The 13,600-nt window shown below is 35.3% G+C and overlaps 1 long non-coding RNA gene across 2 annotated transcripts; it reads right to left on the bottom strand.

The window, feature by feature from the left end:
• Positions 1–10,020: 10,020 nt before the first annotated feature.
• LOC125201009 (uncharacterized) lies at positions 10,021–11,356 on the bottom strand. Of its 2 annotated transcripts, none has more exons than XR_007172822.2 (3): positions 11,333–11,356; positions 10,622–10,686; positions 10,021–10,277 (listed from the first exon to the last, which is right to left on the bottom strand). It is a non-coding gene; the product is annotated as an uncharacterized LOC125201009 (long non-coding RNA). The 2 variants fall into 2 exon arrangements; XR_007172821.2 differs by lacking the exon at positions 11,333–11,356 and adding an exon at positions 11,233–11,306.
• Positions 11,357–13,600: the final 2,244 nt, after the last annotated feature.

Genomic DNA, 13,600 nt, shown 5'->3' with positions numbered 1-13,600 from the left:
TATAGTGTGTTATGGACTATAGATTATAGATGTTGTTGCAATAATGAGGCCCACTCACCTGAATCTAAGGCCCATATAGATACAAAAACTAGGCACAGACCATATAATTCACAATTTAACTCACCCACAAAATTTTTAGTATAATTTAATTATGTAATTAGCTTTAGTATTTTTATGTAAAAAATTTATTTAAACTCAAAAAGAAATTTCTTAAACTTTATGATATGTCGTACAAATTTTAAAAGAAGCAAATAAACTAGAAACGATTATTTTTCATGATTTTATAAGAAATTAACCAAAAAAGAAGCAAGACAACTAAATACGTATGTATTACTAGGGATGTGATTAATTGCTAACTAATTAGCAATCAAAAACTGAGACGAATTTTTAACCATTAGATTAGAATGAGTATTAAATAAAATTGAAGGGTATTAATGTCAATTCTCTCTTATTAAAACTTTAAATGTACATAACTCATTCAATATATATTATTTTTTAGCAAAAAATATATCAAATTAAAAGTAATTTTATAAGGATTCTAACGATATCTCACTTGCATATGTTCCGACGACGTTCGGATGATGAAATTTGATGATTTTTGTTTCAGTTTTCGTAACATATTTTTTATCAACAAATACATAAAAAAATCTCAATATTATGCATGTAAAATCTCAACATTATGCATGTGAAATCTCAATAAAACTGTATTGAGATTTTGTCTACTATTTATTGAGATTCGTAAGATTTAATCTCAACCACTCATTTTAAGATTTAAGGGTGAAGATTTGGTCTTGATTTTTGATTGTGATGCTAAAAGATGACCCTGTATTACTATTATAATGAAATTTAACATTTTTCAAAATAAAAATAAATAATATTACAAGTTATATATACTCAGAAGTCCATTTTTTTCTCATGACAAACCCATTTAAGAAATAAAGACTGTTTAGCTTTTATAATATAAGTACTTATATTTATCTTTTATTTTAATTCAACTCACCATACTATTTAATCTGATACACGACCCTGTTAACAAAATTTGAGTAGACTGGTAATTGACTAATTTCTCATTTGGCTGTCAAACGACAAATACATTTAAAATTTAAAACAAAAAAGGAGTTGTCGGCAGGACTGAAAGATAAGAAAATGAAAAAGAAAAGTTAAAGTGATAGAGAGTGATATTCTAGTAATTTATTGTAAAATATCTAAAAAGGAATATATGTTTTCTCTTTTATATTTAAAATTCGGTGTAGTGGGTATATAAAATTAATGTTGAACCCTTTATTTGACTGACTTTAGAAAAAGTTTGAACGTGTTTAGAAAAAGTTAATCAGTGGAAACATCCTTTTAAATAAAAAATTAGCAACTTTATGATATACTACTATATTTGTGACAACGGGCTCTAGTATAGCTTGCACTAATTAATTCAAAGTTGTACATTTAATAATTTTTTAATTGCAGAATTATCCCTTCACGACAGTGGCGGAGTTAGTGGGTATATAAAATTAATATTTATGAGTCATTAGATATATATCATTTGCAAGAAGGAGAAAGCTAATTCCATCGCCTATTCACAATAATCATCTCCAAGAGCAAAGGAGAAGAATAATACATATTGAGAAGAACTCTCTAAGGTATGTCTCCTAATAGTTTTACAAATTCTTGCTTTTGATTTTTCATTTATGTAGTTTTACTTTAAATGGATGTATGCTATTGATTTTTCATTTAGTTATAAGAATGAAAAAATCATACCTCAAGTGTCATGACATTTCATCCGGTCAGGTGAAATGGACTTAAATCCTTTCACCTAATCGACCAAGTCGGGTGAAATGTTTGCCTCTCGGGACATCAAAATGTTTAACATCAAATATCCACAAACTTAAGTCTTATTGCTTGTCCTCGAGCAAGATAGACAAGACTGTACGTTTACAAAAAAGACTACTCGTATACTTACTCGATCAACTCTCATCAAATCCAACTCATGAGAGCAATCAAACAAGCAGTCTATCCCTTGATTAAGTTCATCCTCATTCCATTATAACAAGTCTAAGTATTGTCTCAAACCATCACCATCAACTCATAAAAGTTCAATAACCGAGCAACTCCTAGAATCAAGTTCAAACTTCATCACACAATTGTACATAATATAATAATACTACCAGAAATCAGCGTATATATATCAAAGGACTTGATATTCTGGTTGTAATGTTTCTTATTTGACTGTAGGATATCTAGTGGACATAGAGAGTATCTCTAAAGGGCTAACCCAACCCAACCCAAATTCATCGGGTTTTTATTGGGTCGACCATTTAATGACCCAAACCAACTTCTTGCATGTTTATATCAAGTTTCTGTGTCATGTCGACATTGGGAGACCTCACAAAGTGAAAAATTCCAGCCCTACCTTTTGTGAGGTCTGAAGGAACAGTTTTAAAGTTGTGACCAAAGGTGAATTCCATAAGTTTCGAAGATATCCTTAACAAGTAAAGCATCGTGATTCACCTAAATTAATTTGAGAGACTGTTGAAAATAAGCGTGAATTCGGAGTAAGAATAAGGTAAAATCTAAATAATTTTTTAGTTTGGATTTATGTCTTTGCGTATGTAGATATTTGTATAGGGGCGGGTCGGTACGGTATATAGTACTGAAAATGAAAATGTTACGCAGTATACCATATCAAAAATATCGGTCAGACAAAATTCCATACCTTTACCATATCAGAAGTTTCAATATACCAAATGTCGTTATACCAAAGTTTCGGTATGGAGAATTTCCAATGTCGTTATTGTACCGATCTTTCGGTATATTGAACTTGTACTTTACGATATACCAAAGTTTGATACTTCATACCTTTTGGGTGTTTGTGGATGGACCAACCAATAAGCCCAAGCAAAAGGCCCATATGTCTCGGAGCCCAGGGCAAAACTCATTTTGTTTTCAACGGTCTATCCATTAGGAGTCTTCTCAACATTATTCTCTTTCTTAATTTACCATTTCTCCATTTTAACTATTTATTACCATATTTATTAAACGAGTGCGCAAAAATAACTGACACTTCTAATGGCAGACAAAGGGAACATTTAATTGAAGAGAGAAAAAAGTGGTTGTGCATATTAATTGTAGAGAGAAAATTACTAAAAATAGAATATGTTATTTTAATTGGGACAAAATAAAATGTATTAACTTTGGGATGGAAGGAATAGTTATTTGAATAAAATCAATTCAAGTTGCTAAATAGCATTAATAGGAGACTCGTCGTTACAATAATTTTCAGGCCCGTATTGGCTTATAAATAGCTAGCGGGAGAATCGAGTTTATTAACTTGACATGAAGCCCAATAGAATACAAAGGCCCAGCCCATATAATTCACAATTTAATTCGACCACTAAATTTAATAGTACTGTAGTCTGTATAATTCAATTATGTTACTCCCTCCGTCCCTGAAAATTTGCTATCTATTTCCTTTTTCGTCCATTCTTAAAAATTTGTCACCTTTCACTTTTACCATTTTTGATGGTGGACCCTACACAACTAACTCTCTTACACTCACATTTTATTATAAAACTAATATATAAAAGTAGGATCCATATACCATCAACTTTTTCAACTCACTTTCTATTATATTTCTTAAAACTCGTGCCGGGTCAAATTGGTTATGAATTATTAGGGACGGAGGGAGTATTAGCATTCAGTAATCAAAATTCAGATTTGGTAATTTTTTCCAATTCTACTCTCTTTTCCTCATCGCACCAATAATACATTTCCATTCCTAAACTCTAAACCTTCTCTGTGTCACAGTTATCATCAGCTGAAAGAATGGAGGGAGAAGCTGTGGCCGCTGTCCTTCAAGTTCTTGTTCAAAACCTCATCGACCATTCCAAGAAAGAGTTCTCACTTGTCCGAGGCCTCAAAAAAGAAGCAAAAAAGTTAAGTGAGAGCCTGGACATGATCCAGAAATTCTTGAACGATGCAGAGAAGCGTATTATTCCCGGTGAGGCTGTCAAAAGCTGGCTCAAGAAGCTTGAAAACGTGGCCTTCGATGCTGACAATGTTTTGGATGAGTTCAACTATCATCTCCTTTGCAAACAAATCAAGCCCATCATGCCCAACGAACCCATCAAACCCATGAAACAAAAGGTACTCTCGTGCTTCTCACCATGCGTTAAATATTCACGCTCCCGAAATATGGCTCTTAGAATCCAAGAAATCAATGAGAATTTGAAGGTCATTAACAAAGAGGCTGCGGATCTTGGCCTCAGAGAGATGCTTGCCACCAATGTGCCCACTTTGCCTGATGTGTCTCGTGAAACTGACTGTTTCACTCTTGATCCAATTTTTATTGGAAGAGATGAGGAGGTGTCGAAAGTAGTTGGGATTCTTACGACTAGTATCACAACTGATGAACGTGTTTCTATTCATACTATTGTGGGAATGGGAGGATTGGGGAAGACAACTTTGACTAGGAAAGTCTTTCATCTTCTAAAAGAAAAGAATCTGTTTGGATCATATCTTTGGGTGCATGTTTCTCAAATTTTTGATCCAATGGCTCTTCTAAAGAAAATCCTCAAAGAGGTGGCTCCTCATAAAATTGAAGCCGAGATGAGTAAGCAAGATACTATGAAAAAGTTGGAAGAAAGTTTGAAAGAAAAAACTTATCTTCTTATTCTTGATGATGTTTGGAATCAAGATCGTCCCGCATGGAATGATTTTATCCAGTCCGTGTTGGGCGTTAGTTCTATTAAGGGAAATGTTATTGTTGTTACCACTAGAATTAAGGAGGTCGCTTCAACTGTGAGTCCAAATTGTCCACACGAGTTGAAAGAGTTATCTGAGGAAGACTGTTTGTCAATTATCAAAGAGAAAAGCTTTGGAAAAAAGGATTTTCCTTTGGAATTTGAGGCCATTGGGAGAAAAATTGCAAGAAGATGTAATGGTTTGCCGTTAGCCGCTAACGTAGTTGGTGGAGTATTGCGCAATAAATCTAGAGAAAAATGGATCTCAATCGAAGAGAAATGGCTTGCACACAATGAAGGAGCTCATATCACAAATATATTGAGGTTGAGCTATGATGAATTGTCTGTACCATCACTCAAGAAGTGTTTTGCATACTGTTCTGTTTTTCCTAAAGGTCACGGATTTGGAAAGCAAGAATTGATTGAGTATTGGATGGCAGAAGGATTTCTTGAAGCTGATGGAAATAATGACTTTGAATTTGTGGGAGAAAACTTTATCAATATTCTTCTAGACAACTCTCTACTGCAAATTACAAGAAGATATTATGGCGGGGTGAAATGTGTGATGCACGATCTTGTGCATGATCTTGCATATTCTATTTTAGGTGGTTCACAAGATGCATCTGACATCGTCCCAGTTCGATACATGTCCCTTGAAGACAAGTCAAAGGGTGTTTTGGAAAAAAATGCAAAATATTTGCGAACATTATTGGTCATGGATAACCTTTGTGGTAACATGTTCTCAGAGTTCAAAAGTCTTCATGTTTTAACTTTTGGAAGTAGTAGAGTCATTGAGTTGCCAAGTTCAATCATGAAGTTGATACATTTGAGAGTTCTTAATATTAACGAAACAAGAATTGCATGTCTTCCGGATTGGATTGGTAAACTGGTTCACTTGCAAACATTGAGAGCAGAGGTAGATTTTATACAAGGGCACCTTCAATTTCCGAGCACTTTGAGGTACTTGATTAACTTAAGGCATATCTATGTTATAGATTTGCCTGCCGAGATAGGGCTATTAACTTCTCTTCGAACCCTAGAGCATTTTAAGGTGGGCGACAAGAGTGGCTACAAAATCGAAGAACTCGGAAATTTGAACAATCTCAACGGAAAATTGGAAATTTCTAGGCTGGAAAACGTTGGTAACAAGGAAGAGGCTGAGAAAGCAAATCTACATAAAAAGTCAAAGTTATTGGAGTTGCACTTGAAGTGGAATCATCAATATGGATATCGAAGTGCAAGTGGAAGTGAAAGTGAAAAGGAAAGGGAAAGGGAAAGTAGAAACGATGAGAATGTGTTGGAAGGCCTTAAACCTCACTCAAATCTGAAGAAGTTAAGGATTGAAGGATTCAAGGGAAAAAGATTTCCATCATGGAGTCCAGATGATATGGCCGTTGAAAATGTGCCTCGAGGCTCTTGGGTACAACTTCACAATGTGACTGAGATAAGTCTCATAAAGTGCACAGAATGTGAAGAAATCCCAATGTTAGGGCAGTTGCCAAATCTCAAGTCTCTGTGGTTAGAAGGATTCACAAATTTGAAGTCCATAAATTCTTCTTCCCATAAATCCCACTGTATTGTTTTTCCAGCTCTTGAAGAGCTCATATTGTATAACATGCCTAGGCTGACAGAGTGGGTACACACAGAATCAGTTAAGATATTTCCTCAACTCCAACGCTTGAAGATCGAAATTTGCGATCAATTGACAAATTTTCCAGCTCTTTCCTCGCCGCCTCTAAAAAATTTGACTATTAGACACATTGGGAGCTACAGGGCTTTAGAAAACATATTTAAGACCAAGTTGACGTTGCTAACACACCTTTGTGTAAGAAGCATAGGTGATCTGGAATGCCTCCCAAATTGGTTATTCGACAGCAATCCAAATCTATTGGAATTGGAGATAGTGAATTGCCCCAAATTGAGGAGACTCCCAAACGGTCTAAGCACCATCAATTCTTTGGAGAAGTTGACTATAAAATGGTGTCCAAATTTGGAACATATGGGCGTACAACAATCACAAGGAAGCCTCACATGTCTTAAAAGGTTGGAGATTGAGGACTGCAATGCTTTGGTGTATCTGCCATGTGAACTGCTAGTATCCTCGCTTGAGAGACTGAGCTTGAAGAATTTAAGTAGCCTACATAATGTACCTGAGATAATTGACTGTCGGCCGAAGTTGGCCCGTGAAACAAGTTTGAGATTGCTTGGTGTTCATACATTTTCGGTTGATAATTGCAGTGGTAGTTGTAGCCTGGTATTAGATTTTGGTGTGTTGGGATCAATGGAGACTATTGATGGCATATTGCAAGGATGCAACTTTCCCCCAGTTAGGTTTATATATTTGAATGGTGAAGGTTGGGAAAGTCTGCCGAAATCAATTCAATCTCTCACTGCTCTGAAAAAATTATATTTGCAGAATTTTGGAATGGAAGAGTTACCTGATTGGTTGGGAAACTTGTCATCCCTAGAATGGTTGGACATAAGTAATTGGAGCAAGTTAAGGAGTCTACCCATAGATGTGATACATAGCAACGCTAAGCTAAGTTGGCTTAGTATTTCACACTGCCCACAAGTATGTTTTGACATTTCCCAATGGCCCTACATTTCCCATGTCGCCATCATCGACATTGATGGAAAACGTGAGTATCAATATTTTTCTTGTTTCTTTAGTTCTTACAAACCGTTGCATGTCTATTTCCTCACCTCCATTTCACTTTAAAGATTTATAAAACTTTGTTTTGTTTCTATTTCGATGATACTAGTTTGGGTCTTTTTAGGGTAAATATTCCTCATTATTTTACCATTTTAACAAAAGTGCCCCACCTTTATGGTAATTGCAAAAATGTATACTGATTATATCAATTTTGAGTTAAAAATTATCTTGATTGAGTAGTATTTCTTTGATGGAAAGTGGAAGATATATATATTTTTCAACAATTTTTTAATCTTTTCACATAATTTGTAACGTGGGTGATTTTCTTCACTCATTTCCCACCTTTTTAAATCCAATTTATGATAATATTTAATGTTATATTAGTGTCATAAATATTTTTCCATGCTTTCCAACACTGAACATTTGACAATAAAATGGTGTGATGGCAGGAGTGGTGAAAGAAGAAGATGATGAAGTGCGCAGGGAGAAATTGTGGAGAAATTTCTTGAAGCGAAAACAAAGCCAAAATTCGTGTGGTAAGAAAGTTTGACAATTGTACTCATTTTACACATTATTATTGCATGAAAATTGAAAAACGTAAGGTATTTATGAAGTTTGGATTGATTGTCTCTTGTCATGTCTTGATCTTTCATCTGACGATTATATTGCTGTCACATGTATTTTAACTGTTGTGACAAAAATATGGTGTAATGGCCTTTTGTGATTTTTCTGTTCTCTATGGTTTGTGGTAGATGCTACTTTTGGATAATAATTTTGGATGTTAAGACATTATTTAGGACTCATTTGGCTGGCGATGATCTTTAGGATTGTGATTAAGAAGAAATAATTACGAAGGTTTTTTGTGTTGTGATTGAAACATAAAAAAAGTTAGAATTAAAATTTTAAGTTAAAGTCAAATAGATATGAACTTTTAATGTTTTGGTTTATTTGCAACTAGTTTGGAGCTAATCTTTTTTAAAGTAGACCAACTTGCAAGAGTAAGTTGCACACACTTATCCAAAAATGGTCAACTGAATGCTTCTTTTCCTCTCAACGAGATTATATTTATAATACACAATGTTTTCGTGATGAAGCTGAAGTAGAAGAAATCGAAGATGAAACTGAAGAAGCTGAAGTAGAAGAAGCTGAAGATGAAATGGAAGAAGAAGCTGAAGCTAAAGATGGAGACGCTGAAGTTGAAGAAGAAGCTGAAGCTAAAGATGAAGAAAGTAAAAGGGGAAAGGATTTGTGTTTGAGTTTGAGGTGCTTCCAAAGAGCGAGGAGGTGAAGAAGGAATCATTGTGCATCAAACACTTCTTATGATTCAGACGGGTAAGATTCAGCTTCACTAACAATTAATTCCATATTCTTTGATTGATATATTTATATGATTTTAGAGAATGTGGATATATTCCATTTGTTTTAGACATCATCTCCAATTCTAGTTTCTTTACAGCTTCACATAGTAAATATCAAATTAAAATGTCCCTAACAGGTTTGGCTGAAGAAGGTGAAGAATATGCATATCAAGAAAATTTGACGGTTGTACTCATTTTTATCCCTGATGTTATTGCATGAGAGTTTGGAGATTGAGGACTGCAATGCTTTGCTGTATCTGCCATGTGAAATGGTAGGATCCTCGCTCGAGTCACTGGTGTTGGAGAATTTAAGTAGCCTACAGAATGCACCTGGTATAATTGATTGTCTGCCGAAATTGGCCCGCCAAACACGTTTGAGATTTTATGGTATTCATCAATTATTGGGCGTTTATTATGATGGTCGTAAAAACTTACAAATAGATGTTAGTATGATGGGATTAATGGGATTTGTTGTTGACATATTGCGCAACTTCCCCTCAATTGAGGAATTAGAACTGAGATAAAATTAAAACTTTCTCAACTTGTCACTCTGTTCAACTTCTCAAAATGGTGCAATTATCACATATTTATAGGCATACATCTCCTATTCTAGAATTTTCTACTAGATTTCTTTAATATTTTATATCTAGATTTTTCTCCATAAAAATTTAGATATTCTAGGGAATTCTACTAAATATCATAACTTTATGACGATAAAGTTATGTTTTGCACCCCTAGAACATATTGGAATTGCTTGTGTTACCCAAAATAAAATTGATCCTAAGGAGAGTAGTGGATTTTTTATTGCGGAGCTACTGATACAATGTCCTATGATAGAAATTATTTTTCTGAATTTGATGAAGCAATCAAAAGCCATATACAAACTGCTGATGGGGAACTAACTGTTGTGGGTGGAAGTGGGACCATTGAAATTTCACCTACTTTGAAACTCAGAAATTGTCTCTACGTGCCTAAACTGTCCCATAAACTCATGTCTATTAGCCATGTGACGAAAGAATTAAACTATACATTAGTGATTGTAACGCCCCAATTCAGCAGAATAGAGATGTCACTAAAACCTACCTACATTCTTATATGATAAATATTAATTGAAAAGTTCAGCTGATTTCAAAATAAAATTTCAAAATAGACAACACCTCCACTTCAAGTTTGAATTCAACTCCAACATAGCTTCTTTTTTTTTTCAAGTCCTTACCTCTATATAAACCTAACAAAAAAATGCCAACATCGAAGATATCTTGCCAACTAGACGACGTATTCAAAAGCTTTACAGTCAACCTCTATATACATACCAAAATATTTGTTTATACAATCTAACAACTCACTAGCCAACTATGTCCCTAAGTTTCAAACTGGTTATTTTCTTCCTTTTACAAAATAGTAGCTAGGATATTTAATTGGTAGCATCCAAACCCAAGTTTAAGGATGATTTAAGCAAAAATCCACATAACATCGTGGTCACCATTAAATCCACACCAACAGCTAGTCTTCACCCAGCTTGATCTACAGCACCTGAAACCATTTGAAAAATCTTTGGGTTGAGTGCCAGAAAACACTCAGTGGGTATTACATTCGTTCGAACATACTTTCATGCTTAAAAATAAACAACGATAAACACACTTTATAACGAAGTTTACCCTTCTTCATTGGATAAGAGACTCAATGTGATCACATGAATACTTTACGGTTACTTATCTAGACATTTAGTCACAAAGTAAACCGTCTATGCTTGAAATTCGGAATTCCTCTTGCCTGAAGTCTCAAATATCCAATCATTTTGTAAACAATGTTATAAACACAGTTATCATTTTCACATGGCATTTTAAAACATGGTTTTGAGTTATAGAAAAACCCACCTTGACGATCTCAGAGTACAGTGCAATATGTGTGAAGAGTTCCTATCCTGTCAGCTCGTCTCGACCTACAAAGTTTGTAATTCTAACTTAGAATTCTAGTGTAGGTCCATAAATTAAATAAGTTAGGAATTTCCTAGTAGATGGGATCATTTGCAACTAAGCTTGTCTCGAACTGCGGAAGAGATATTGACAAACTAAGTCAAGCTACTAACTTGATTTGAAAGTTTAGAGTGTTCAAAAAGAATCAAAAAGAAAATGAAAAGGGATTTATTTCTTTATTATAGAACACAGTGAACTCTTAAAATGGAGTCAAATTATAAATTTTATTTTTTTGGCATAACAAAACTATTCCCTTCCCTTTTTTGTAACTTTCGACAGCAAAACGGTAAATCAAACAATATCAAAATGAAGACCCGAGACAAGATTCTCGAAGCCTATCAGAATAGGTTCAACGTGATATAAAAATACATGAAAAATCCATGATTTCACATAAGGAAAGGGTTGAACAGGTTGCTGCGTCGCACGGCGGCGAACCGAAACAGCAGCGACCTTTCCCCTTTCTTTCCCAAAATTTTTGACCAAAATCCAGAAACAGGGAATACTTAACTAACCTATACAGCAAGAGGAAGAATTGTGGTACAAATTCCATGGGATTTAACTAATTTGTTTGGCAAAACGATGACCACTTTGTGAAGAAATTATAATCCATACCTCTTGGTCTTTTTTTTTTTTTTCTTCCCCTTTCCCTTTTCTCCTTCTTTTTCTAATGTTTTGATTCTGATCTCTCTACTAAACACTCACGTCACTACATATGTACACTCAGTACACTAATCTAATTTAGAGGCCTTCCAAATGTTTAAAACTAATTGGTAGCTTGAGATAAGTTTGAGCAATTTCTATAGTTAATATAAAATTGGACCTAAGGTTTAGAAGAAATAAAAATTAGATCAAATGGGCTTCAGTTGCAACAATAAATCAGGCCCAATTATCATGAAATAAACTTTAGTCAATCCCAACAATTCTTCCTTAAATCTAAATTCTACCTTTCAACAAAGATCCTCAACTAAGGTCATGACTTTTTCTTATGAATGAGATGTTTCTAAATGCATAGAACTTAACAAAAAATATATACTTTGGTTCTAAGTTGACAAAATTTTCTTACTATATAGTATTTTAAATACTATATATTCCGGAGTGTTACAGTGATGCATCCAAACTTCTGTGTATTAGACGATATCAGGACGAGGAGGATAATTGGGCGTGGCACTGAGCGTCAAGGCCTCTATTATGTGGATGAGTTTGCTCAACAAGGTGGCACCGCAATGCTTGCTCACGGATCTGCAAATCGGGAAGCTTGGCTGTGGCACCGCTGACTGGGGCATCCATCCTCGGGTTATTTAAAATTGCTTTTTCCAAAATTTTCTCATTTTAAAGATATTACTTGTGAATCTTGCGTTTTGGCAAAGAGCCACAGACAGTCGTTTAGATCAAGTGATACTCGTGTCGAGACAATTTTTTCTCTAGTGCATGCTGATGTTTGGGGTCCGGCTCCTATTTTAGGAGATCATGGTTTCAAGTACTTTCTTATTTTTTGGATGATTGCACTAGATTGATTTGGGTATATTTTCTAAAAAATAAATCTAAAGTTTTTGAAAATTTTGCTTTTTTTTCACGATGGTCCAAACACAATTCCAAACCACTATTAAAATCCTTAGATCCGATAATGGTAGGGAATTTGTTAACACAATTTTTTTTCAAAAACAAGGGGTTAGTCCACCAAACTACTTGTCCCCACACTCCTGAACAAAACGGAGTAGCTGAACGAAAACATAGGATAATTTTAGAGGTCACAAGAGCCCTTTTCTTCGACTTAAATGTTCCTAAATTCCTTTGGCCAGAAGCAGTTGCAACTGCCGTTTATCTTATTAATCGGCTGCCTACTAAAATATTAGGTATGAAAACCCCTTTACAAATTCTTTCATCCCTAACTGATATTCCTACACCCCTCACTCTTCCGCTCAAAATCTTTGGTTGTTCGGTTTATGTGCATGTGCCAAAACACGAAAGGTGTAAATTTTCTGCATGTGCTTTAAAATGTGTTTTCTTGGGGTACGGGATAAATCAAAAGGTTTATCGTTGTTATCACCGGGGTCTAGGAAGATTATAACAACCATGAATTGTAATTTCCTTGAAAGCGAGTATTTTTACTACACCCAACCTCGGGGTTAGGGGGAGAGCACTGGTCAGGGGGAGTGTGAAATAATTCGACCCCTCAGTTAGTTTGCCTGTGCCATATCCAAGCAACTCGATCGTGGAACAAACAGAGCAAGCTAGTGTCACCGTCGAGCCGATCACATCTACTGTAGAGCCTCCTAAATCGCCTACGCTTCAATCCAGTCCTCCTCCACCTCCTCCAGTGATATCTGAGGTAATTCCTGAAACTAGCTCAGATAGTACAATTATTCCACCTAACGGGTCTGGTGTAGATGTGAATGCAGCAGTTGATGGTGATACTGGCCGATACATACTCCCTTTAAGGACTACTCGTGGGATTCCGGCTAAGAGATATAGTCCTGAGAGAGTAAGTAAGAAGAGTCGATACTCTATGGCAAATTTGGCTAAAGCAAACCTAACAGAGATGGCTAGGGCTTTCGAGGTAACCCTCTATGAAGAAGAGGAGATTCCATACACGGTCGAGGAGGCCATGAAGATCGCCCACTGGTGAAAGGCAATGCTTTTAGAGATGCAGCCCTAATGAAGAACAATACATGGGAAGTGTGAACCTGATGGAGTCCGAACTGTGGGATGCAGATGGGTCTTACCATTAAACGAAGGCCAGATGGGTCGATTGAAAGGTATAAGGCAAGATTAGTAGCCAAGGGGTACACACAGACTTATGGAGTTGATTATGCCGACACATTCTCACCAATGGCAAAGATGAATACTATTCGAGTCCTTTTCTCGATAGCAGCGGAAAGA

Source organism: Salvia hispanica, chromosome 2 (genome assembly GCF_029641045.1).
Source record: "Salvia hispanica isolate PSC_SH4W2 chromosome 2, Shi_PSC_v1, whole genome shotgun sequence".
NCBI classification, from domain to species: Eukaryota; Viridiplantae; Streptophyta; class Magnoliopsida; order Lamiales; family Lamiaceae; genus Salvia; species Salvia hispanica.
The sequence above is the reverse complement of the archived record's forward strand: the minus strand, read 5'-3'. Positions and strand labels throughout refer to the sequence as shown.